This window comes from Hevea brasiliensis, chromosome 16 (genome assembly GCF_030052815.1).
Source record: "Hevea brasiliensis isolate MT/VB/25A 57/8 chromosome 16, ASM3005281v1, whole genome shotgun sequence".
In the NCBI taxonomy this organism is placed as follows: Eukaryota; Viridiplantae; Streptophyta; class Magnoliopsida; order Malpighiales; family Euphorbiaceae; genus Hevea; species Hevea brasiliensis.
Genome location: NC_079508.1, coordinates 43,666,665 through 43,694,131, shown reverse-complemented (window position 1 = coordinate 43,694,131; position 27,467 = coordinate 43,666,665). Strand labels below are relative to the sequence as shown.

Genomic DNA, 27,467 nt, shown 5'->3' with positions numbered 1-27,467 from the left:
GTCTTTTTGATCTCTTAATTGTGTTTTGCTACATTAGTGGAGATTTGCCTATGTGATTGGCATATTATTCATCCATTTGAACTATTTCTATCATCATTTGAGATGCTTTAGTTTATGGATTGTTTTGGAGGAATTTGATAAACTCATTTTATATAAGTATTTTAGAGTAGTTTTGCATCCATTTTGCCTTTTTAGTTTAGTAATTTTATACTTTTAATGCTTATTTTAGTTAATTTATTAATTTTAGTTTCATGATATTTGACTTTCGGAATTTTAATGTTTTTTGATATGTTTTAATAAGGTTTAAAGGCAAAAAGGTCCATATAGAAGAAATTCAAAGTGATTTGGAAGTCTAAAGTGGTGTGAAAAATGAAAAAAAATCGCTTAAAGAAGAAAATTAGCCGAGACTTTCAAGGGCATCAACATGCCCCATGTTGAAGGCCGTGTGAAAATAAGAGTTAGCTAGCAGAAATCCATATGAGGCATGTAAATTCACACTAAGTCGTGTAAACAGAGACTTCGGAATAAAACACGCCGAAAGTTTCATGGGCTTTAACATGCCTCGTGTGGCGGGTTGTGTAAATAGAGATTTTAGAGCAAAACACGCCAAAAGTTTTAGGGACTCCCAAATGCCTCATGTAGCTGGTCATGCAGAATCTAAAGGCTCCTCCTCCGAATCAACATGAGGCATGTGGAAAATAACTTAAATCAACATGAGGCATGTGGGATTGCGCTGGCAGATTTGCTGACATGGAAAATTTTTCTCTTTTCACACCTTTTACACCTTTTGTCCTTATCCCTTTAGAGACTATTTTTAGGCCAAACCTTGAGGGGATATATAAGCATCATATTCTCATTTTTACTATAAGGAGAAAGAGAGAGAAAAATCAAAAGAGAAAGGAATGAGGGAATCACGCCATTTTTGGAGGAAGAACACCTGCAGAGTGACGTTTTCCATCTTCCATTTTCAGAGATTTAGATACTCTTCTTCTAGGTTCTTTTATTTTCAGTTTTATTTTCATATTTTCTTGCTCTATTTCATATTTTCTACTTGTAAATACAAGCATGAGTGAGTAGATACTTAAGATTTCAGAGTTGGGTGTAATGATTTAAGTTTTATTTGTGGATTTAAACTGATTTTAACCAGATTTTAGTATATATAAGTTTTGATTCTTACCTTGTGTGCTTATTTACATACCCATTATTGGTACCCTTTGGGTTTTATTCTTAATCTTAGATTCAAGGACCGAGAGGTGAAAATTTATGATAGATAATCAAGATAATGAACTTAATCACCTAGTGTTAGAGATAAACTAGTGGGTTAAGAGGAATTTCAAGTTGATTAAAATGCTTAAAGGGTTTTGGGTAATTAAATATCGCATGAGAATGGAGTTTAGTTTCCTTTAAAATACTCTTTAGTTTGCTTGAAAGAAAAATTAAAGAAAATCAGAATAAACTTCCTTCAAACTTGTATTTCCCTTAATCTTGGCTTTGCCTATCCAAATCCCAATGAAATTTACTTCATGAACCTCAACTCTGGAATCAATTTTTATCATTAATTAATTAAATCTTTTGTTACTTGCTGAAATTTTAGTAAATTAGTATAGTGCTTAGAATTATAATTGCTTAATTCATTATAATTTTCTTGATTTCCCAATTTAATTTGCTGCATCTCTTACTCTATTTTTAGCACAAATTATCGATAGCCCAAATAATCATAACTTTTATAGATTGGTACTCAAACAACAAATCTCTGTGGAATGATATCTTTTATTTACTACTTGAATGATCCGTATATTTGTGGAGTATGCAATCAAGTTTTTGGTGCCGTTGCCCGAGATTTGTTTTGTTTGATATTAGACAATTGATTGTTTGGTTAATTTGAGCATTTTATTTTTGATTTTAATTTCTTTCCTTTTTCATTTTACTTTGAGATTTTCTTATTTTGGTTTTTCAAGTACATATCTTTTATATAAGAAGAACAAAAAGTGCAGAAATTGATTTAATTTTTGATCCTGAGATTGAAAAGACAGCTAAAGCTTTAAGAGCAGAGTCTAAAAGAAGAAAAGCTAAACTTAGATATCTCTTAAATAAAATTGTAAGTAATCCTAAGTTAAATACCAAAAAATGGTAATTGCATTAAGTTTAACAGAAGTAAAACAAGGATAAACTTCTCATACTAAAAGAGAAAACATTTTTTTAAAGGAAGCTTGCACCAGTGATAACTATAATAATTAAAAGATAAGTACCCCTTTAAATTTTCTTAAAATAATAATTTTGTACGTAATATGTAGTAATAATAGGATTTATTTAGTAAATAATAAAATTAATTTTATTTGTATCTTTAACCCACTTGTGTATCAAATTAATTAAATAAATATTAGGTAAATTAAAAATAATATATTTATAAGAATATTTTAGTTGTTTAAAAATTTACCTTATATATATATATATATATATATATATATATATATATATAAACAAGTTCAACATAATTAGAGAACTTTTGCTTTAAAAAATAAAAAAAGAAAATCCAAATAGATTCTTATGTCGTTTAGTTGCAACTTTCTCATAAAACTTAACCTTCAAATCCCTCTTTCTCTCTTTCTCTTACCGATTCGCTCATTAAGTCATTATTTTTGCCTCTGCACATAAATCCTCATCCTTCTCTCTCTCACCCACTCTTTTTGTATAGGCTCTGCATAAGAAAAGCATCGCCTGCTGAAAAATTTACTGCCACTCAATCTCATAGTAGCAAAAGAAAGGGTCGCCTGTGTCACGGGACCACTTCCTAGCTCGGACAGTAGTCCCGTGCGGTGCCTAGACTTCCACCCAATCTAGGCCAGCCTACTCGTATTCAAGGACCTTTCCCCTTATAGAGGATCTCAAATCTACTTATCGAGGGTCGTTTAGCATATTTAACATGGAAACTGAATATCAATATTCTTTGTAGTACAATGTTGCCCCTCATCGTGTACATCCTCAAGCATCAACCGAAAGCATAACAATAAGCATCATTCGATCATATGGCTGAACCCAAGCCAAGGTATAATATTTCTTCCCCTATACCGAGCAACATCATTGGCCTTATACCGATCAGCATTGTTGGCTTTATATAGAAACCTTGGGCCTAGGAGACACGTGCACTACAAGCCCCTTGGCCTTGTAGTGTCCATGAAGCTCCTTCTTCATAGAGACACCGAGATCCTATCTCACAAAAGCATGATGCCCGCCTCATAGTACAATGGGTACGTAGGGAGCTCACTTAGAGTCACGCCTTTGCGCCAGTGACCCCGAGGATGGTGGAGAGCTTTACACCAAACTTAGCAACTAGTTGAGCCCGACTGTGCTCACCAGTGGCCAACTAGTCACACCCCTCTAAAGAGCATTAGGAATAAAGTGACCTTTGGCAGGAGGAAACATAGGTATGTCTCAGTGGTCACACCCCCCTATACTTTTCCATATTTATAAAAGTGTCCGCCAAACTTCTCATTCTTATCAATTGTTCCCTTACACCATCTCATAGGCCTACAGCTTGCTAGGTTTGGCCAATCTTTGTGGGGTAGCGGGCTGTTCCCCTTACATTCTCCCCCACTTAGACAATCGATGTCCTCATTGATTTGCCTTGAGCACCTCCTGTTGAATAAAGCTCTCCTGAACGTCTTGTGCCTCTTCATGTTATTCACTATGTTGAACAAAGCTCTCCCAAACATCTTGTGCCTCTTCATGTCATTCATCATGTCTGGTTCTCACATTTAAATCTCATGATTCTCTTATGCATCTTCATATCAACTTGCTTGTGTCCTCATACACCTTTTTCATATCATCCTTATGTTATGATTGTGGCATAGCTGTCCTACTCGATTAATAATGGAATAGCTGCCCAACTTGATTAATGATGAAAGTACCATATTCTTTCTTGTGACATTCTCCCCCACTTAGACAATGGAAGACCCTATCGACTACTGCTGTTATTGCCGTGGCATTGAATTCCAGTGAGTTCTCGCTTTGATGGATCTATTCAATCATCTACATACTCCCCTACTTAATTCTTTATGGCTCATTTTGTGATGGTTCCTCCAATGCTTCATTTCTCCGTATTGTGATGAACACGCCTCCGCATTAATATCATCGGGCCTTCACTAAGTTATTCTCATGCTTTACCTTATTGTTGCACCATCATAAGTACCTCACAAAATAATCACAATACAAAACAATAGCGTTACATATGAACTCAAGCAAAAGGAAGTAATAGTATTCAATTTCGTAGCTATGATATAATATTATGGTTGCCAATAATGAACAATATAGTCATCATGTAAATGAATAGAGAAACTTACACATTACTGATTTCGTGTATCACCATGTTTCCCTCTAGAACTTGCATTATGCTCGTGGGACTCGTTGCTCATGCTAGTTTTGCCTTCATTTCCTATTGCACACCCATTGTTCGTACACCCATCTTTTAATGCTACCGCCTATCGATGATAAACAATTCTCGGCTACCAATTGCTTTCGCTCTCTTCGTTCTCTTCCTGTTTGGTTTTAATTCATCTTGGGCACCACAAGTGAGTTTTGCATTCATGTTCTCTTGAGGTCTCCACCTTTTAACTACTTCTCATCTTCCAATTGGGATGTGGTTGACACGTGGAAGGGATACCATATGGCTTACGATTGCACTCTCCACCTATAAAATTTCCACAAGATTGCATCGAGGGACTTCTCTTATCCCAGATACTTTCCATTTTAGTTTCCTCGGTGAAAATCACATATACACGACTGCCACAATCATCAAGCTTATATCGTTATCACAACCTAAATGCTCGGTCATCACAATTGCTTGGATCTCCCACAGATGTCTAGAACTCTATTTGACACCACTATCCTTACAATTGTGACCCAAGATCATTTGTTTGCCTATAAGTCGATTATTTCAATGTATTCTCACTTCATAGGTATTCAAGGTGGCCTCAAGCTCTATTGGCACACCTATTCATCGTGGGGTCATTACCCTCTCCTCAAAAGATTACATCTAATGAGGTGTGCAGCCCCCCCACACGTGGTATCACCACTTTTATCACAACATGGCTCTCATAACCACCATCTCATATTTCAAGATTGTTTTGGCAAGCTTTTATCACATAAGCTACCACCATCCGCATAATGACTTGATTACCAGTACCAAGCATCCGAGACTTTGAGTTTATATGAATATTCAAGCTACCGTTTGCCAACACAACTTTATAATGCTTATATGCATAATTGGGCCTCTGCCCTTTCTTGTGTTACCACAAGCCAACTTGTTACATCTGAATTTATATTTGGGTTTCTTACCCTTTCTAGGCTTATCGTAAGCCCTATCAATTTCTACGCCACAGGATTTAGGATCCACCTATCCCTTTTCTGAATTCATCTCATAGCTGATTTTAACTTCAACAGCTCTTAGCATCTATCGCCTCTTAATTAAATGGGATTCAATAGAATCCATGCATAATCCGAACTTGCCATCAATGGCACGCAATGACCGTCTCATCTCAAGTTATACTCTAGCAACAGTTTCACTTTCTATGTTATTCATAGAATAGCAACATTATTATCTCGAGGGACTCTATACATGTCTCATCTTTCATTTGAAGGTTATAGTAGCCAACTGCAATGGTTATTCTCCAGGGGAGAAAACAACCATCTCAATATTGATTAGGGTATTTCAACCCATCATTCCGAAGGTTCTCATAACCATTAAGCTATCTTGAATTCCCCCTCTTTTTACCAGCACAAAATATTTTACGGGCTTAGCAATTCGTTAAGATATTTTGAAGGCTTTCATAGCCAATAAGTAGTTCTCGATTATTCCAGCTCTTAACCCAATTAGGGTAAAGACACCATCTCAATGTGATAAGCCATCAATTCCATAATCTCTTAGGGATAGCACACCTCATATCTCGAAAGACTTCCACAGTCTATTAACAATTCGCAATCATCTTATCAATCCTTGGGACTTACTCGTCTCCACTCATCTCAAAGACTTTTATAGTCTTTTAAGCAATCCCGAGTATTGTATCTCATTACTCGACAAGGGTCATTCACCATCTCAATGGTTTTGGGAACACAATTCATCCCATATCTTTCCAAGTTTTCTCAATATCGATCGTCTCGTTTTTGTCTGACCAAGGTTTCAAATTATGTTACCTGCTTGGCGAATGTCATTCGCTAATTTCGCACCCTGTTTTGCCCATGTTAGCATCCTTTTATATTGATAATCCTCAATTGGTATACTGCACTCCCGCAGACCACCTCTTAAAGACTCAATAACATCAAGGATACTCACTTGCACATTATATCACTTATTCACTGTGCATGCCACAATATGTTTCTAATGAGGACGTCATGTCCTTCACCCATTTCAGAGTTATATACTATGCTCACCCTTCCTCGAGGTGAATACACGATTGGCTTTCATCGCTTTGTTTGACAACCATCACTTTCCATCGTTTCTCATTATTTTTATATCTCGTGTGCATCACACAACCAAAGGTTTCTCAAGGGAGGTATGGATTATTATCTATCGCGAGCACTGACCTTGCTCTGATACCAATTGTCACGGGGCCACTTCTTAGCTCGGACAGTAGTCCCATGCGGTGTCTAGACTTCCACCCAATCTAGGCCAGCCTACTCGTATTCAAGGACCTTTCCCCTTATAGAGGATCTCAAATCTACTTATCGAGGGTCATTTAGCATATTTAACATGGAAACTGAATATCAATATTCTTTGTAGCATCATGTCGCCCTTCATCGTGTACATCCTCAAGCATCAACTGAAAGCATAGCAATAAGCATCATCCGACCATATGACTGAACCCAAGCTAAGGTATAATATTTGTTCCCCTATACCGAGCAGCATCATTGGCCCTATATCGATCAGCATCGCCGGCTTTATATAGAAACCTCGGGCCTAAGAGACATGCGCACTACAAGCCCCTTGGCCTTGTAGTGTCCATGAAGCTCCTTCTTCATGGAGACACCGAGCTCCTATCTCACGAGAGCACGATGCCCGCCGCCTAGTACAATGAGTACATAGGGAGCTCACTTAGAGTCACGCCCTTGCATCAGTGACCCCGGGGATGGTGGAGAGCTTTACACCAAACTTAGCAACTAGCTGAGCTCGACTGTGCTCACCAGTGGCCAACTAGTCACACCCCTCTAAAGAGCATTAGGAACAAAGTGACCTCTGGCAGGAGAAAACATCAGTATGTCTCAGTGGTCACACCCCCCTATACTTTTCCATATTTATAAAAGTGTCTGCCAAACTTCTCATTTTCATCAATTATGCCCTTACACCATCTCATAGGCCTACATCTTGCTAGGTTTGGCCAATCTTCATGGGGTAACGGGCTGTCTCCCTTACAGCTTGTAGGTGCTCATTCTTCAACCCTGAAACTCCTTCACAACTGACACTCTTTTGCCATTGTAACTCCTCGCAGGTCAGTTTACAAATCTTTTTTTTATTTAATTTTATTTTGTGTTTTTTATTGCTCAAATTTGTGTGTTGTAGTTGTATAATACAAAAATTCTCAGTATCAATTTTTCCTAGATTTTGTATTTATTTGGAGATTACTGCTCAAATATCTAGTATTAGTTGATTTATAAAATTTAGGGGTGTATGCTTGCCTAGGGTAAAGTCTCACTAATGAAAGTATGTGACCAAACCCTCACCGAGGCAAATTTCATTATTGTAAAGTCTTCTTTTCTATATTCACATGTGTTTTTTATTTCAGCATTTCTAGTTGTATATACTTTTACTGTGCAAATATGTGTGTACTGAGTCACATTTCTAGTTATGGTCTGTTTGGATGAGATTGAATGGGGGGTAAATAAAGATACAAAGAGGTAAGTAAGTTATGTATTTCTACTTGGAAATAGGTGAATTAATGAAGGATAAGGATAAACCTCACCCTCTCTTACCTTTCAAATTTCTATTTTTAAAGAGGGGATGTGAGAATTATGACTATTTTTATCTTTACACCCCTTAAGTCTACCCTTCTATCACCTCTTTCCAAACATAACAGATATTTATTACATCTCTTTATCTTTTCATTAATTTATCCCTCTCTAACACATGGTTTTTTTTTTTTTATTATTATAACCCTCCTTGCCTTCCCATCTCCTTACCTTTTATTACCTTTCCATTGCTTACCTTTTCTCACTCCATCTAAACGAATCCTAATTAGAGATTACTACTTATTAATTATTGCTTAAATGTCCTGTATCAGTGATTGCAACATTATTAGTTCTTAATTTGTATTTAGGGTATTTTGAGATGTCAACTAAGGTTTTTTAAATTATCTCCAGTAATTGTACCAGTAAAAGTAGAGGGATAGGGTCTAAAATTCAGTTGGATCGAATCGAAATTTAATTAATATATTATTAAATAAATATTATAAATTAATAGATAATATTTTGTTATAATTAATACTTTTATATATTTTATAAATAAACATTAAAATAAATTTTATTGAGTTTTAATATGTAAATATTTTTTATAAAATAATTAAGATTCTAAATAATAATATTGAATTATTTATAATAAAGAAATACTTAAATTAAAAATTTTTTAATATTAAATTTATTCATAACATGAAAAATAAATATTAATATATTAAAATTATATAACACAATAAGCATAAAAATTTTATATACTCTGTACTATATAAAATATAATAAAATAAAAAATAATTTAATAGTTCAATTGAACATATTAATAAAATAAATTATTGATATTATTAATTATTTAAATTAAGTTAATAATTTAATTAAATTAATTGGTAGACATAAAAAAATATAGAATTTAATTTATAATTTATTTAAGTTAGGAATAAATGTAAAAAAATTAAAAAATATATATATTTTTTTATAATTTCTTTTTAATTTTTTAGTATAATTAATTCTAATTGAGGTGGAAATTCGAAACTTGTTTGGATTTTATATTTTCAATAATCAAAGAATACACGTGGGTTAAATCAATTGGGACATGTTTCAGTTTTTGTTCCAGTGCAGGGCCTGGCGTAAGCCCAAGATGGACTTGAATCCCTTGAAGGTGTAATGCATGGCCCTCAACTAGTGCAAACAGTTTAAGCAGCGATTGTCGGGGCAGGAAGAGTTTTAAACGCTGCGTTTCATAGACAGTAGACAATTGTCACTATTTAGCTGTATCCCGCTGCTGTGCACACATACACTCAGCGGCCAAACCTAAGCCAGCGCCGAGTTCCATCAGCCTGAAGGTAAAAGTAACAGTTCCAATGGTTGGCGATGGAAGCAAAAAAAGTGAAGTTTCAGCAATTCCGCCTCGAAAAATCAATGTGCAAAAATTCGCAGAATCCCGCGCTTCTGAGCTCGAGACTCTTCACTCAATCGTATCTGACCGATTGAATAACGATTTTCGGTCTCGAAGAAACAAGAGAAGCAGAACCACTGCGTATAACAATCAAGTTGCATAGAAGAGATATAAGAAAAAGAGGAAATTACGAGGAGTAATTTATAAAAGCAAAGCCGTGGCTTCGGAGCAAAACCAGGAAAGGGTTCCTCCTCGTCGCGTTCGGCGGAGAATTGAACTAAAAAAGAATCCTGAACGTGGTTTCTCTACTTTAGGCAAAGGAACGAAGAGGCTAAGAATGCATGTTTGGCATGCGAAGAGGTTCACAATGACAAAGCTGTGGGGTTTCCCCCTTCCCCTGGGTTTGCAGGGCAGGTGATACTGTCATTTAATTTGCAGCTAAAAGTTCTTGAAATATTAATTAGTTGTTCTGTTCAGAATGGGTTTGTATGATGCAGAGGAAGGGGGTCTACAGCTTTATTGAAGTGGTACAAGCATGGAGCTCTTGTGCATGATGCTAGCTATTATACTGCTGTCCAGTAGGAGGGTCTAGAGGTTGTAATTAGCAAATTTTAACTCTCAATTTTTATTTCTTTCCTCGTTCTCATTTCTTGTAAGGTTCATAACTAATAGCACTTCATGCTTGTGAGATTTATAAGCTGAAGAAATTTGTTATGATATGTGATCTCTAGGATAAATCTACCTAAGTAGTTCATGCTTAGTTAGTCCCAAATTCGGATAAAGGAGAAGGATTGCGGTAGGTGTCAATCAGCTACCTCGTAATATGGATGATATGGATTCCTATGATATAAACATGGGGGTGTCCTCTACTTAGGACGCGTTATATAAGAACCCGTGTGTAATGAGAAATATGCAAGGATGTAGGGATTTTATCGGAAACGACGTGCCATGCCGGTGACTGGGTGTGGTTTTAAATGAGCAAGAGTTTTCACGTCATGGACGAGTGTGGGTAAAGAAGTTAGTCTATAAGACAGATAGTAGAATAGATAGTTGAACAAAACACAAGATAGGCATAGAAAACAATAGAAAGTATTATAGAAGAAGATCAATTAAGAAGAAACAGTATAGGAAGAGAATCAGAGTTGGTATTTAGAATGTTGGATCACTTTAGGAAAATTAATGAAACTTGTGGATACCTTAGAAAGGAGAAGAGTGAATATTGCTTGCATTTAGTAGACTACATGGATAGGAGAGAAAAGCAAGAAAGTGGGTAATTCATGATACAAACTGTGATTTACCGGAAAGGAGAGGAACAAGAACGAAGTGGGCATAATTATAGATAGGATATTAACAGATACCGTAATAGCTGTGAAAAGAGTAGGAAATAGAATTATACTAGTGAAGTTAGTAGTAGAAGGGGAAACAATAAATGTAATTAGTACTTATGCTCCTCAAATAGGACTAGATAGTAAGAGTGAACAAAGATTTTGGAAAGATATGGATGATGTAATACAAAGCATACCGAATGAAGAGAATGTTTTTATTGGTGGAGATTTAAATAGACATGTAGGAAGCGATAAGCAAGGTTATAAGAATGTTCATGGAGGTTTTAGTTTTGATAGCCGAAATGAGGAGGGGAAAAACATCCTAGATTTTGCTATGGCGTACGACCTAATACTAGCAAATACCTACTTTATAAAAAGGGAGTCACATTTAATGACTTTCAATTCACATTTAGTGACTTTCAAAAGTGGGCAACTTTGAAGTCAAATTGATTTCCTCTTAACTAGGAAGACAAATAGAGCTCTATACAAGGATTGCAAGGCCATTCTAGGAGAAGCTTTAATAAGTCAACATCGATTAGTGATCTTGGATGTCAAGTTCAGGAGCAATTCAAGCAAGGCTGGAAGAAATATTGTAGTTCGAACAAAGTGGTGGAAGTTCAAAGGAGTAAAGTAAGTGAAGTTAAAAAATGAGCTTCTCGAATCTGAAGCATGGAAACTGGATATGGAGGCCAATGGTAAGTGGATACAGATGGCATCAAAGATTAGAAAAGTAGCTAGAAAAGTACTTAGAGAGTCTAGAGGACATGGACCATCCTCAAAAGAGAGATGGTTGTGGAATGAGGAAGTACAAAAGGCAGTGAAGAGAAAGAGAGAATTGTATAAGAAATTACTTAAGTGTGATAATAATGAGGCGTATGAACAGTACAAGATAGCAAAAAAAGAGCCAAAAAAGGCTGTTAGTCAAGCAAAAGCACAGGCCTTTGAAAAGTTGTATGAGAAACTTGGAACTAAAGAAGGAGAGTTTATATTTATAGATTAGCAAGGAGCAGAGAAAAGAAATGTCAAGATCTCAATCAAGTTAGGTGCATTAAGGATAAAGAAGTAAAAATGTTGGTAAAAGATGAGAATATTAAAGAAAGATGGAGAAATTATTTTGATGATCTCTTTAATAATAGTTAAAGTGATAATAGCGTGAATATAGATTACAGAGTAATAAAAAAGAATGTGAATTATACTAGAAGAATTAGATCTTTAAAAAGAAAGGAAGCACTTAAGAGAAGTGGACTCGATGGCATACCAATTGAAGTGTGAAAGTGTTTGAGAGATATGGGAGTGACATAGTTAACTAAATTGTTTAATAAGATTCTAAACTCAAAGAAAATGTCTGATGAATGGAAGATGAGTATTTTAGTACCTATTTTTAAAAGTAAGAGAGACATACAGAGTTGCTCAAATTATAGGGAAATTAAACTTATGAGCCATACTATGAAGTTGTGAGAGAGATTTGTGGAACATCGACTACATCATGACACTTTATCTCTCCTAATCAATTTGGCTTCATGCCCGGTCGTTTAACTATGGAAGCGATCTTTCTCATTAAAAGTTTGAGGGATAAATGTAGAGATGTGAAGAAAGATCTACATATGGTTTTTATCGATTTGGAGAAGGCTTATGATAGTGCTCTAGGAGATGTTTTATGGAGAGTGTTAGAACAAAAGAGAGTATCTATTAGGTACATTCAGGTATTGAAAGATATGTATGAAGGAGCAACTACTATTGTGCGCACAGTTGAAGGAGATACAAGAGATTTTCCTATCTTAGTTGGATTACACCAATGTTCAGTTGTAAGCTCTTACCTTTTTACATTATTTCTAGATGAATTAACGAAACATATACAAGAGAGTATCCCTTGGTGCATGATATTTGAGGATGATATAATTCTAAAAGATGAGATGTGAGAAGGAGTCAATAGAAAGTTAGAGTTTTGGAGAAGTACTCTAGAGTCAAAGAGCTTTAAGTTAAGTAGAACGAAGATAGAATATATGCATTTTAAGTTCAGTGAAGGCCGAACTGGTGATAGGGAAGGAGTTGGTTTGGATGGAGTGGTATTGTCCCAAAGTAATCACTTTAAATATCTTGGCTCAATCTTTTAAGTAGATGGTAGATGTGGGGAGGATGTTAGTTATAGGATTAAATCCGAATGGTTGAAGTAAAGACATGTCACGAGAGTTTTATGTGATCGCAAGATTTCTAATAAGTTGAAAGGAAAATTTTTATCGTACAGTCATACGACCGGCCATGTTATATGGTAGTGAGTGTTGGGTAATGAAGGAGTCGTATGTGTCTAAGATAAGAGTTGCAGAGATGAGAATGTTAAGGTAGATGAGTGACCATACTATACTAGATAAAATCCGTAATGAGAGTATTAGAAATAAGATAGGAGTGGTGCCAATTGAGGATAAGTTGAGAGAAGGGAGATTAAGGTGATTTCGTAATGTGAAGTGTAGAGATACAGAGGCTCCAGTTAGACAAATGGTGCACATTGAGTTAGAGGATAGAAAGAAAAGAAGGGGTAGACCTAAACTTACTTGGAGAATAGTAGTACAATATGACTTAGAAGTATTACACATTTCTGAGGATTTAATTCAAAATCGTTTAAAGTGGAGAAATAGAATCCGTATAGCCGAACCCAATAAATTTTTGGGATAAATGTTGAGTTGAGTTGAGTTATGTGATCTCTAGGATTCACTAACGTCAATACTAAGGATGGTGCTCGAGCCTTCTTCATTAGCTCAATCTGAGGAAATTACCAATGGTATTCTTTCTGGTCTTATCTATGGAACTGCCATGGTAGATTACTTCACTGCAATTACTTTATTTTATTTTATTTTATTTTTTCCGAAGAAGGATAATCTAAGGACGTGTTCATGTAAAATTCCTTGTTTTTTCAGCTTCATCATGTTGGAACTCCTGTTTCTCCGTTGATAGCTCCTGTGACTTATACGTGGTGACCTTATCATCTTTGGAATGGAGAAAACAATGGTAGTGACCGTAATTCGGACGGATGCAATGAGTTGCGAAGTTCTCAATCTTGTTCTTTCCATTGCCAGCTTTGGGTGTGGATACATGCTTCAGCTTTTAGCGAGGGATATGATGCTCTAAAATTTGCTTGTGAGAAACATATGTCCTTTTTGTTCTCGAAAGAAATGCATTTCAATTTTGCTGTAGCTAAATTGGTTTACATTTGTTGCCTTCAATAACTCAGAAATGAGGTTTTTAAGAATTCCTTTTCCTCTGAAATCCCAGCTTGTTGGTAAAAACTTATTGGCTGACCATATTTATATGTATATATTCACCTTTTGTTTCTTGTCTCATTTTCATCTGTTTTAAATTGGTAAATCATGTTCCCGTGGATTGTAATTTGGTTTCCCAACGTTAGTTTTGCGTTGGAATTAGAGAATTTAATTTTCAATTAAACTACATATTTTAGATTTTTGTTATATCTTAATATGTGAGTTAGTTTTATTTCTTATTTGTCCAGATGAGTGAGAGTGGCATCTCGATCAATTGCTTCTCGCTTGAAGGCCAACTTGCAAAATTAGAGGTAATGGGATCGAAGGCATTTCAACTTCTTCAAAAGATATTACATCTTGTTTATTGGTGAGCCACATAAGATATTGCTGAGTTCTTTGGGACCAAGATTTTTAGTTAACAATGGCTAAAGTTGCTTACTTGTGTGCAGTGATTCAAAGAATTTTTGGCAACTAAAGGAATGTGCTGTTAAAGAGGCGGATCATGATTTTGAGCTTAAGAATTCTTCTGTATGTAAAAATGAGGAGAATATTTCTTCATGTTCGATTTTTTCTTTTACAGTCAGGGATCCTCGAGCAATGCCTGAGACAAAGTTTGCTCATGTTCCAGTGACAGCTGTTGCTATAACGAATGATGTGTCTGAAGATGAATCTGGAAAGGATTTTAATATACTAGAAAATCCAGAAGAGATTAAAGAGTTATTTCCACAGCCATGTTCAAAACCTGAAGGTGAAAGCGGTTCTCTGACAAAAGGAATCTGTGGGATGCTAGCTGCAGAGCAAGTCTTCTAGTGGAAGAGAATGTTCTTTGCTTAGAAAAACATCGTTTACATATGGATTTTGTTTGCCTTGATGATGCAAAGTCAGGGTTGCTGAGTAATTCAACTAAGCTTAAGGGTTTAAGATCTTGTCCTATTGTTCTTCTTAAACTCAATAATGGAATGGACTCATTCATGGGGTAATTCTTTTTACTAGGTTTAATCTCTTATTTGGTATTATTAAAAGTAATTGACATGGTTCATTTTCATTTACTTCCTGTAATCATAAGTATTCCTCATTAGTACCTCATGAGTACCCCTTATCTTTCCAGATGGTCAATAATAATCCCCTTGTGCTGGGTCAAGGTCTTCTAAATTTCTTTCATCTCCAATGGAGCTCGTGCAATAGATCTTAGAGAGAAACAATGGATTGCATGTGACTATGTGTACCTAGCAAGTGAGCATTTTTTTTATATTTTTTGGTAAAAAAATAATTTTATTTACTTATTATTATTATTATTATTATTATTATTATTATTGCAGGTAGGTTTGCCATTTTTTTCTTTAGATTTTCCTGACTGTAATGCGTACTTGTCTTTTATGGCAACTGAAAATGTTGTCTTCGACCAAAAAGCAGGACAGTTATGTCCTATTGTAAGAGCTTTGAAAGTGCCTATTCCATCCCCATGGAATACTGTCTGTGTTGCTGACAAGGGGTGCGTGCAAGTGTCCTATTATTATTATTATTATTATTGTTTCTTTGTAAGGCATAATATAATTCTATAGTATACCTAATGAATGATCGAATTTCGCTTATTGATAACTCATTAAATTTACTATAAGAGATTTTAAACAATTTCAATTTATTTTAAATTGTAAAGTGATGTTGAAGCATTATTAAGAGGTTTTTAAGTTCAATTTATGTTAATGTACTAAAATTTTGGTTAATTTGACTTTTTGAAATTTTTTTGTAAATTTTATAAAAATTTCGACAAAGTGTCGGCTGTAACTTGAGAAAATAGTTCTTCAAAACCTGAAAAGAAAACACTTCAAATATGCATTTCTCAATCACAACCCTAAACTCAGTTCACGTCAACACAATTGCAATATTTTTTTCAATAAACCTTAATATTATTTCATTTAAATTAATTTACATACAAAAGTCTAAATTCCAAAGAAAGAAAATAAAAAATAATATAATTACAAACCTTACTGTACAACTATTTGACTAGTTTAATAGATACATATGAATAAAAATATTTACATCAAAAGAAATTATAAGGGTATAAATAATATACCCATACAAAATCCTCAAAAGATGCTTCTTGGCCACTATAGCAGTTCACTCTGCTGCTTTATCCTTTCCCTTATCTGCGACAACAATAAAAAATCATCGCTGAGTAATTTTACTCAGTGGTGCACAATAAAAATTTAAAGTTATTAAACATAAAAGCATACATCGATAAACATATATTTAAACCCTTTCACAATTACATTTCACGAAATTGATGTCAATATTTATAATACAATTTTATCAAAATAATTTATAAATCATAGTGTTGTCAATCAATAACACAACTTTGGTCATGACACAAAATTTCCAATTAATACCGTGTTGTACACCACAACAAAGCAATCTCAACCCCACTAATCGAAATCAATGAGGGAGGTGGCTAGCTAGCTATATGAGTACTCATCCAATCTCAACCTCAGACTGGCAAGTCAGAGGGGGAGGAACATAGTCAATCTCAACCCCATAAATGGAGGAGGAATATAGTGATATTGCCATGCCAAGTGTGAATCCAAAATCAAATTCAAAATCATATTGTTCAAACATTTCATGCAAAACACTAAGCAATTTTTATTCCAAATTTTTATTTATAAGATAGGCAACACAACATTTCTCAAGGCATTAATAAGCACAATTTGTTTTCAAAACGTATTCAAATAAATTTTCCAGTAGCAAACAAAAAGTGAAAAATTATTGTGCACAAACTACGTATTTTAGATCTTCCTTAATTCACTCCCATCTATTTCCTTTCTCGGAAGACTCTTTTGCCACTGAAACACAAAAATAAAGTGTTTCAATATTCATTCCCAATTATTTCTTACAATAATTCTAACAATTAAATTTTTGCATTTAAAATTTACTTATAAGGTCTTCTAAGTTGAGTTCTTTGTATTTAAGATTATGGGGTTACTATTCATTTAACTAATTAGGTAAAATGTTAATTTTTTCATACTTAAGAGGTATACTAGTTCTAATTACTTCCGCATACCACATTTTGGATTACAATAGTGTTAGCATTAATTGTCAATTGAAATTCAAAACTCCCTAAGTGAAATTCTAAAAATTTAGTTTTGGTCACTTGAATTTACTGTTCCATTGGACCAATCTACAGTGGAAATTTGGCTAAACTTCCTTTATCAAAGTTGTTCCTTATTATGTCTACTTTAATTCCCTTTTTGAATAACTCCATTTGGATTTTTGTAGCTCAAGTTATGCGACTTTTACTAAGGTTGGCCGGATTGGTCAAAACCCAAAAATTTTGGGCACATTAGGGTACTAGCAAATTTGGTGAGCCAATTTTAGTTAGCAATTTGACTAGGTTATGATCAGAATTTGAGTTTGTATTCTTAATAAAAGTTATTCTATTATGTCTAAGCTTTCCATTGATATAAAAATTAGGTCATTTGGACATTTCTACACCAAGTTATGACCATTTTAACAAGTACTGTTCACATGGTCAATTTTGTTTAGTGGCAGGGTACCTAATTCGGATTCAACCTAATTTTACACCAACTTGTGGTCAGTTTTAGGGCAAGGTTTCTACATAAAAATTGTTGCTTTGGCTCTTAATTTTCATCTCCAATTGGCCTCACACCAATTGGAGCAACAAAATTTCAGTTCTAGCCATTTGAGTGGGCAATGGTCAAGCTATCCATATTTGGGCATTACCACATTCAATCCCATTTCAATTCCATGCATTGACATGCACTTATAAGTACACCAATTGACCAATTTAAGCATCAACATTGTCAATTGGTCATCAATTTACCAAAATCCCCAATTTTCCCCAATTTCCATAAACCCTAATTTGGCATCTTCTCCATCTCTTTCAATTCATACAATTTAAGTCATTCAAAACATACAACCCAAGAAAATGATGCATCTAGGCTCAATTACATGTTCAATTTCATTCAATTCCATCAAACCCTAATTCCCTCATGTTGGCTGAATTTCCTAGGTTTCCTAACATGCATGATTTTCATGGTTCTTTACATAATTTCATCAATTTCAACTATATTTCATGCATAGACTATGAACATGGTGAAAGAGTTGGCTTACCTTATTTAAGCAAATTTTCCTCTTCTCCAATCTTTAATTTCCTTCTTCCTTTTTGCTCCCAAGTGATGTATCTAGGTCTAAGGGTGAGATTTTGTGTTGGGGTTTAGGAAATTGATGGGAAAAAACTAGGGAAATTCAAGCTTTCTAAGTCCAGAAATGGTGGAACATGAGAGAGAGAGGAGAGAGAAAGGGGACGACAAAGGGGTAGAGAAGAAGACTAAATTTTTTTCTTTTTTTATTTCATTTCTTTCCTTTTATACTTATCTCAAAATAATTAAATTAAATTAATTTTCTTTATTGTGTCATGCTTGCATCATGGATGATGTCATAAATCTTTTTAAATTTGGATTTTTCCTTTTCTTTTTCTTTTTCTTTCACACACCTCTTCACTTTTAATCAATCTTTCATTAATTTAATTTTCTACATTGTAATGGATATTTAGGTCAAAAGTTACCTCTAAGGGTGAATTGACCATTTTGCCCCTTATAGGTCTGATGCATTTTTCCAATCGCACTAGGTTACTTCTTGAACCCTGATTTAATTATTTGAGCTGATTCTGTATTCTTTTCTATAATTTTCATATTACCATTAGCTTCACAATAATTCTTAGGCTTGGGGTGCCATAGGGCCCCACTCGAAATTAGGGCAGCAACCGAGCTCGCAATTACTTCCCGGTTCGGTCACCCATCGCTGTGACCTCGGCTCATTTAACTCACTATGCCTTATTTTCCTCATTTACATTTAACCTTCATGAAATGGCTATTAATTTTCATTCATGGCTTTTTTAAGTGACTTAAATATGGTTCTAAACCCTTTGACTGTCCAGACAAACACTAGTCACCGAAACAGTGGAATGTATAGAACTAATGAATATAGGGGTGTTACAATTCTCACCCCCTTAAAATAAATTTCATCTCCAAATTTTACCTGATCTTAGTCTCTGAATAGCTGGGGGTGCTGCCTCCTCATGTCCTCCTCGCGTTTCCAAGTAGCTTCTTGGCCTGAATGGTGGTTCCACAGCACTTTTACCGGTGGTATCTATTTGTGCCTCAACTGCTTCACCTCATATGCTAGAATCTCTATGGGTTCTTCCTCATAAGTGAGGTCTTGATTCACTTTAATCTCTTCTTCTGGCAGCACATGAGAGGGGTCTGATCGGTACCTCCTTAACATAGATATATGGAAGACATTTTGTATCTTTTTCAACTCTGGAGGCAATGCCAATCGGTGTGCCAAAGGATGTACTCTTTTCAGAACCTCATATAGCCCAATAAAGCGAGGACTTAGTTTCCCCTTTTTACCAAATCTCATAATCCTCTTCCAAGGGGAAACCTTGAGGAATACTTTGTCACCCACTGTGTATTCGATATCTCTCCTCTTCAAATCAATATAGGACATTTATCGGTCTGATGCAGCCTTGAGTCGATCTTTGATAAGCTTAACTTTTCCTCCGTCTGTTGAATAATTTCTAGGCCAATTAGCGTTCTTTCACTCACTTCATCTCAACACAAAGGAGTTCTGCATTTTCTGCCATACAGAGCTTCATATGGAGGCATCTCTATGCTTGATTGATAACTGTTGTTAGAGGCAAACTCAATTAAAGGCAAGTGTGTATCCCAACTATCTTCAAATTCAATCACACAAGCCCGTAGCATATCTTCCAATATCTGAATCACCCTCTTAGACTGGCCGTCTGTTTATGGATGAAATGCCGTACTGAAGTTCAATCTAGTTCCTAAGGCTCTTTGCAAACTACCCCAGAATCTAGAAGTGAACCTTGGATCTCTGTCTGACACAATTGATATTGGCACTCCATGAAGTCTCACTATCTCATCCAAGTACAGTTTAGCCAATTTGTCCAAGCTATAATCCATCCTCATAAGTAAAAAGGAAGCAAATTTAGTTAATCTATCCACAATAACCCATACTGCATCATGGTTCTTCTGTGTTCTCGAAAATCCCGTCACAAAGTCCATTGTGATTCTTTCCCATTTCCACTTGGGAACTGGCAATGGATGTAGCAAACCAACTGGCACTTGATGTTCAGCCTTCACTTGCTGACAAGTTAGGCATTTGGATACGTACTAAGCTATATCCTTCTTCATCCCATTCCACCAATAATGCTCTTTTATCGTTTTGTATATTTTAGTGCCACCAGGGTGCATAGCAAAAGAAGAGTCATGTGCTTCCTTCATAATGACTTGCTTCAATTTCACATCATTAGGAATGAATATTCTACCCTGGTAAAGCAATAACCCATCATCATTCACTGTAAAGTCTGGCTTCTTGCCATTCCGAGTTTCTTCCATCAATTTCACATACTTTTCATCATTCTGTGTAGCTATTTTTGTCTGATCAATCAGCACTGATTTCACTTGCCATGTAGCTCTAATATGTCCCCTCATCATTTATCTCCAAACTAGCATGTAGAGCCCTTAATTCATGCACCACAGATAAAGGAGAAACCCTTAAACTAGCCATCGTTTTGTGACTTAGAGCATCAGCTACCACATTTGCCTTTCCTGGCTGGTAGTCTATCAGACAATCATAGTCTTTAGTCAATTCTAACCACCTCCTTTGCCTCAAATTTAACTCTTTCTGGGTGTTCAAATACTTCAAGCTCTTGTGATCTGTGTAGATATAACACTTTTTCCCATATAAGTAGTGTCTCCATATCTTCAGAGCAAATACTATAGCTACTAGCTTCAAGTCATGTGTAGGGTAGTTTCTCTCATGCGGTTTCAGCTGACGTGATGCATAAGCAATGATATTTCGGTCTTGCATCAATACACAGCCTAACCCATTATGAGAAGCATCACTATAAACAGTGCATTCTTTACCCAGAGTAGGTAAAGTCAGGACTGGAGCTTCAGTCAAACATCTGTTCAGTTCATCAAAACTCTGCTGGCAATTGTCAGTCTACTAAAATTTTACATCTTTTCGAAGCAGTTTGGTCAGTAAAGATGCCAATATAGAAAATCCCTTAACAAAACGACGGTAGTATCCAGCTAAACCCAGAAAACTGCGAACTTCTGTAACATTCTTGGGCGGCTTCCAATTAAGGATAGCTTCCACCTTGCCGGGATCTACCTTAATGCCTTTAGCTGATACAATGTGCCCCAAGAAAGAAATTTCTTTTAATCAAAATTCACACTTCGATAATTTGGAGTACAACTGTTTCTCCCTTAAGGTTTGTAGCACAATTCTCAAGTGCCTATCATGCTCCTCTGCATTCCTCGAATATACCAATATGTCATCAATAAACACAACCACAAATTGATCGAGGTATGGCCTAAAGATAGTGTTTATTAGGTCTATAAAAGCAGCTGAAGCATTGGTTAACCCGAATGGCATAACCAGAAACTCAAAGTGGCCATATCGAGTTCTGAAAGCAGTTTTTAAAATGCTCTGCTCTTGCACCTTCAACTGATAATACCCCGATCTTAAGTCAATTTTGAAGAACACAGCTGCCCCCTTCAACTGATCAAACAAATCATCTATACGGGGCAATGGATATCTGTTCTTAATTATCACCTTATTCAATTGTCTGTAGTCAATACATAGACAAAGAGTACCATCTTTCTTTTTAACAAACAATACTGGTGCTCCCCAAGGTAACACACTAGTACAAATAAAGCCCTTGTCAAGCAATTCTTGCAACTGCACCTTCAACTCCTTCAGCTCAGCAGGTGCCATTATATAAGGTGTAATAGAGATTGGATCCACACCAGGCATAACCTCTATTTCAAACTGTACTTCCCTTTCCGGAGGTAATCCTGGTAACTCATCAGGAAAAATGTCATGAAAGTTACATACTGTCGGAATATCCTTTAATGCAGGACTCTCTACTTGGGTGTCTTTCACATGAGCCAAATATGATTCACACTCTTTTCTGATCATTTTTCTAGCTAGTGCAACTAAAATGAGATTTGATAGCAATAATTTCCTCTCCCTATGTATTTCCACATCACTGTACTGAGGGAGACCAAAAGTAACTATCTTTAGTCTACAGTCAATCATGGCGTGATGCCTGGCTAACCAATCCATGCCCAAAATGATGTCATAATCTCTAAAGGGCATTTCAATCAAGTCAGATAGATAAGTATGTCCTTGGATCACCAAAGGACAATCCTTGTACATTATATTTACCCTAACTTCCTGTCTCAAAGGACTAGTCACTAACACCTCAAAATTCATTTTCATACAAGGAACAACAATAAAGCAAGCAATGCTGGTACTAACATAAGAATGTGTTGACCTCGGATCAAACAAGACATATACATCTTGGTTGAAGATTGAGAAAGTACCAACAACAATGTCGAAAGTTTCAACCTCTTCTCTCTGTTTCATTATTGTCGCAAGGTGTTTTGCGGTCGCCTGGACGAACACTCACCGAAGTGGGAAAAGTGAGGAGTCGCCACTTTAATTTTGAGGGAAATTAAAGAAAATCATTTGTGAAAGTAAGTTAAAATAAAATCACTTCAAAAACAGAGATTTTAGGTTCGGGGTCTGTAAACGGGTGGGGAAGGTGTTAGGCACCCCACCTCGTCCCTCAACGAGGGTAAGCAGATTTAACTTCACGTTCTTCATAGTTAGGAGGGTTTGAATGGAAATGTTAATCCTTTTGATCGAAAGGAATATTTGATTTTTCACTAATCCGGATTACCCAGATACATAAGTAAATGAGACAACCTTAGTGAGTTGCTGTTGCGTATTAATTTTACTTCAGGGGGAATCATCTTACGTATTTGTTAAAATTTAATTTGGGAATCGGACAAGAACTCTCCTCCGATCTCCTTTAAATATTTGAAAATTTTTAGGTTGAGAATCGGATAAGAACTCTCCTTCGAATCTCTTTTAAATATTTATATAAATTTTTTATGGTTGAGAATCAGATAAGAACTCTCCTTCGATCTCTTAAATATTTGTTAAAGTTTTTAAGTGAGAATCGGATAAGAACTCTCCTCCGATCTCTTTTAGTAAAATTTTAGGCGAGAATTAGATAAGAACTCTCCTCCGATCTCCTTTAAATGTTCGTTAAAATTTTGAGTGAGAATCGGATAAGAACTCTCCTCTGATCTCTTTTAAATATTTGTTAAAATTTTAGATTGAGAATCGGATAAGAACTCTCCTCCGATCTCCTTTTTAAATATTTATTAGAATTTTAGGTTGAGAACCGGATAAGAACTCTCCTCCGATCTCTTTTATTTTAATAGGAATCGGATAAGGACTTTTCCGATCTCTCGAAACTTGATTACAGCTACCCGTCACGAAATCCTAGAACTAAGGGTTCTGGCATTTAAAGATGCCGGGGCTCGGAATAAGGCTTCTTTTAACTCATTGGTACCTTGTAACTAGTCAGGGGATACCAAACCGAATTTTCCTACCTTCCTATGTGGTCGCCTTACCAGTACCTTTTGATACCCGATCTATCCCATTTATCTATCTTAAGGTTCGGTTTTACTCTGCCTTGTGACGTCTTACTCAATTGTCTTTTGCATTATTCTAGTGATTCGGCCTTACTATTTTCCCGACTTATTGTTCAGACCTTTCATTATTTTAAAGAGACCCTTAAGATACAGTTACCTACATTTTATCCGACCACTTATATGCTACTCGGGACTAGAAGACTTACGTTCAGGAATAACAAAGATTAACAAAAAGAATGGACTGGTCAACATGGAAGTAAACTCGAGAATAACCTTCTTCGTGTTCTTTAGCGCAATATAAACTTGGAGAAAATTATATATATATATATATATATATATATATATATATATATATATATATATATATAAAGAACAAAGGAAATACATAAAATAAGAACGAGCACTTAATAAAAAAAGCAATATGAGCACTCACCTGTGGGGAGTCGGATCTATTGAACTAACAACGGGATCACAAAACGTAATGGGGGCCGCAGGCTGGTAACCTGAAGATTAAGGTTCGCCTTGAAATGAAGAATACCTTGCTAAAATGCAGACTGATCAAAATTATAGCCGAGTATGAATGAAGTTTAGCTTGGACAATGGGAGTAGAAATAAAGATAACAAAGACAATAAGTGAGAATGTCACAGGATAATGAACGAACTGAAAATGGAGAGTTTTAGTATTCAAAAATCCCTTTGCAAAAAAATACTTCAGAAAACTGGTTTCAAAAGTCTTTCTTACAAAAGCTCAAGGATAGCAGAGTAACGAGCTGAATTAAGTTTCAGAGTTCTTCCGCTATATTCACTATTCTTTTTTTTTGTCCCCTGTACAGTTTTTCATGCAGGTATTTATAGGAACCGGGTGCTTCCCCTGAAGGGTCAGGATCTATTTTGAGGGAGATGGAGGGTCAGGATTTCAAAGGACATGATCTGTGGCACAGGAATTAAAGAGAATCAGAACGGACGGCCGAGATCCCCTGCAGAATATTTGTCATTTTCTTCTTCTAATCTGACGGTCCCAAATTCTCTTGTCCGGGGCGATCCGAGGGCTGGGAATAAAAGATGCTGGTCTTTTCGTCTTCTTCTTTGATCCAAGGGCTCCGGACTCATCCTTACAAATGAGATCAACAGTGGAGATTGAGATGTACAGCACTGTCGTGACATACTCTGGCACTTGTCAGTAATGCGGGCAATTCTGGGGCGTGCGGTGGGGATCTCGTCTGCCACGCTTTAACTACCTCGGCTTTGATTATGACGACGGTTAGCGAAAGTTTGTCTTATTCTTTTTGCTATCCGACCTCCTTTCTTTTCCGATCTTCCTAACACGCTTTTTTCCGATCTTTCATGCCGGTCTCCCTTCTACCGATCTTTACCACACCAGTCTTCCTTTTTATCGGGTTCGGTCCAGTCAAAGCATTTATTTCCCTCAATTCTCAAGGCGTCTGCTTCGTTTTTTGCTTGCAATAAATGCTCAAATTTTCCTATATATACCTTCAACCGGGAAGCCCTACCTCATTTGACTTTCTCCCCTATTCTCCTCATTTTTCCTGTTCTAGCTGCTCCGGCAACAATCCTGAATAAGATGACCGCTTTTAATCTTTTTCCAGTTGCCCTCTTTGTTCCTTGCCTGAAAATTTACGATCTCGGTGATCGAAAAATCATGATGACCTAATCTGATAACAGTGAGAGAACTGGACTAATTAACCGATCTGGATCGAGGACCTCGATCGTGCCGATCTCGAATCGTTCGCCCGATATAATCGACGAACTGATTTCGGATGAGAAGACTGCTAATATTCCCCTCAACACCGGTGACTGCTCTCTGGCGTTCATCTGGCTCCTCTCCACACTGGGTGTTCCGACAGCGGCTTAGTTTCGAGCGGTAACTTTGATGACGACCTCTCTCATTCTCATGAGAGTCATAGTCCCCCCAGCCGGTCTCCTGGTCAAACACATCTTTTGACTCAGCCACGAGACTAGGATTTGACATAGGCCTTTTAGATAGGATGTTCCACCGATCTCTAAAGATCGCCCTTATGATATAATCAGACCTTTAATGTAATCCGATCTCTAGAGATCGCCCAAATGATGTAATCCGACCTTTTGGAAATAAAATTTAATTTTGTCAGTTATCACTTTATTATTATTGCATTGATTATTCTCCGATCTCTGGTGTGTTTATCTGATCCGACTCTTAATTTGAATGACCTTATCCGATCTGTAATTCAAAATCCCTTAATCTACCGCTCTATAGTTAATCGATCTTTTTATGGAATCTTCGAAATATTCGTGAGACGTATCAGAACAGCTGGCGAGTCCCGCTAACCGATGCACCGCCTGAAACATCGTGAGCATTAAATGCTCGGACGAGTATAAATAGGGGTGGGGTTAGCCAGTTGCTCCCTTATGTCATTTTCAGTTTCTCGCGAACAACTTCAAAATTCTCTCATTTTCTCTAATTCTTCCGACACCGATCAGACTCCGGTAAGGGTTTTGATCATTCTTCTAATTTAAATTCCTTGTTTCTTCAGAAAATGAGCGGCGCCGAGGGTCAGAGAGCGGCAAGCCCCCATTCTGTTCAGATCTCGTGGTCATCCGATGAGGTGGAGGTGGTCGAACTAAGCGTGCGACCTGAACCTTCTAGGGTCCCTGTTCCAGCTCGAGGGCAAGCAGCACCATCAAGGCCTGTACCTTCTTCAGGGAGGGAGAATCTTCCCATGGATGAGTTGCCATCGGTCCTTCAAGAAACCGATCTGCAGTCGTTCAGCCAAGAGTATAACATTCGGCCTGATTCCTACGAATTGATTAGGTGTCACAGCGATCTCCGTGCCAATCACTTCTTCGAGGAGAACGATATGATCATGATCTACGAAGAACAATTAAAAGCCGGTCTACGGTTCCCTTTAGACGACTTCTTCAAGGAAGTTTTAAAATATCACCAAGTGTGCATCGCTCAAGTTCATCCGAACTCGTGGCGGATCTTAGTAGCCTTCCGAGGCCTATGCCGAGCTAAGGGGCTCTGACCTACAGCTAAGGTATTCGCCGAACTGCATAGGCTGACTCGTCGAAAGGACGACGAGTATTGGTTCTTCCAGGCGAAACCCCATTATGGGCTTTTACCGACCGCCTCCTCCTCAAGAATTGGAAGAACCCCTTCTTTATTCTGAGGAGCAAAATTCGAACGCTTTGAGGGCTTCCTCGTGGCCGCACTGTGGCCTCGTATCAAGCGCATCACCTTAAATAGAGAAGAGGGACTGATAGTGATGGAGCTGAAAGATCGGGCGGGCAAAGAGAAGTTCTCTTGTTTGGACCCAGTTACTGCCGAACTGCATCACTGGACAATGGAATTGATCACCGGCGATGATCGCGGGCTTCAGCTCTCTGACCTCGGCATCGGTATTTTCTATATCTCAGACCTTTGGACCTTAGCGATCTCACTGACCTCTTCTTTGTGCAGGTATGGCTAGCGGCAAAGCCTCCAAGGAGAGCAGGAAGAGAAAGAGAGAAGTCTCCCGGAAGGTGAGGGAGATGAAGCGATCCAAACTGCTCTAGACGCCCAGGCATGAGACTGAAGAGATGCAAGGGGGCTCATCTCAACCTTCGAGGCAGCCGATCCCCGAGGTAGCAGTGATCCGATCTCCTCCTCGCCAAGAAGAGCCGCCTCCAGCTCCTCGAGTTGCTTCAGGTGCGGAAGGGGGTCCTTCTCAACCTACCACACGGACCCTCTCCCGCGGTGCTCAAGTGCTGATCCATTCCTTGGAGAAGAACCGAACTGTTCAGGAGAATCCGGGTTTGGCTAAAGTCCTGGGTGCTTCTATTTGCCTTCGGGAGGATCGGGACAGGCTGTCTTCGGACAACCTTGATGATATCCTGACCCGATCCATGAGCTTGAACGTGGAGTGCTTGGTGAATCAGCACATCGTCCGAGAGAAGGCTCATTGCCTAGGTATGGAGGTCGAGAAGATGGGTCATGAAGTGGCTTCCCTCCGATCCCAACTCTCAT

At 36.9% G+C, this 27,467-nt stretch overlaps 1 pseudogene; it reads left to right on the top strand.

The window, feature by feature from the left end:
- Positions 1 to 9,144: 9,144 nt before the first annotated feature.
- The window catches only part of LOC110647728 (ribonucleases P/MRP protein subunit POP1-like), a 69,215-nt pseudogene continuing 50,892 nt past the window's right edge, over positions 9,145 to 27,467 (top strand).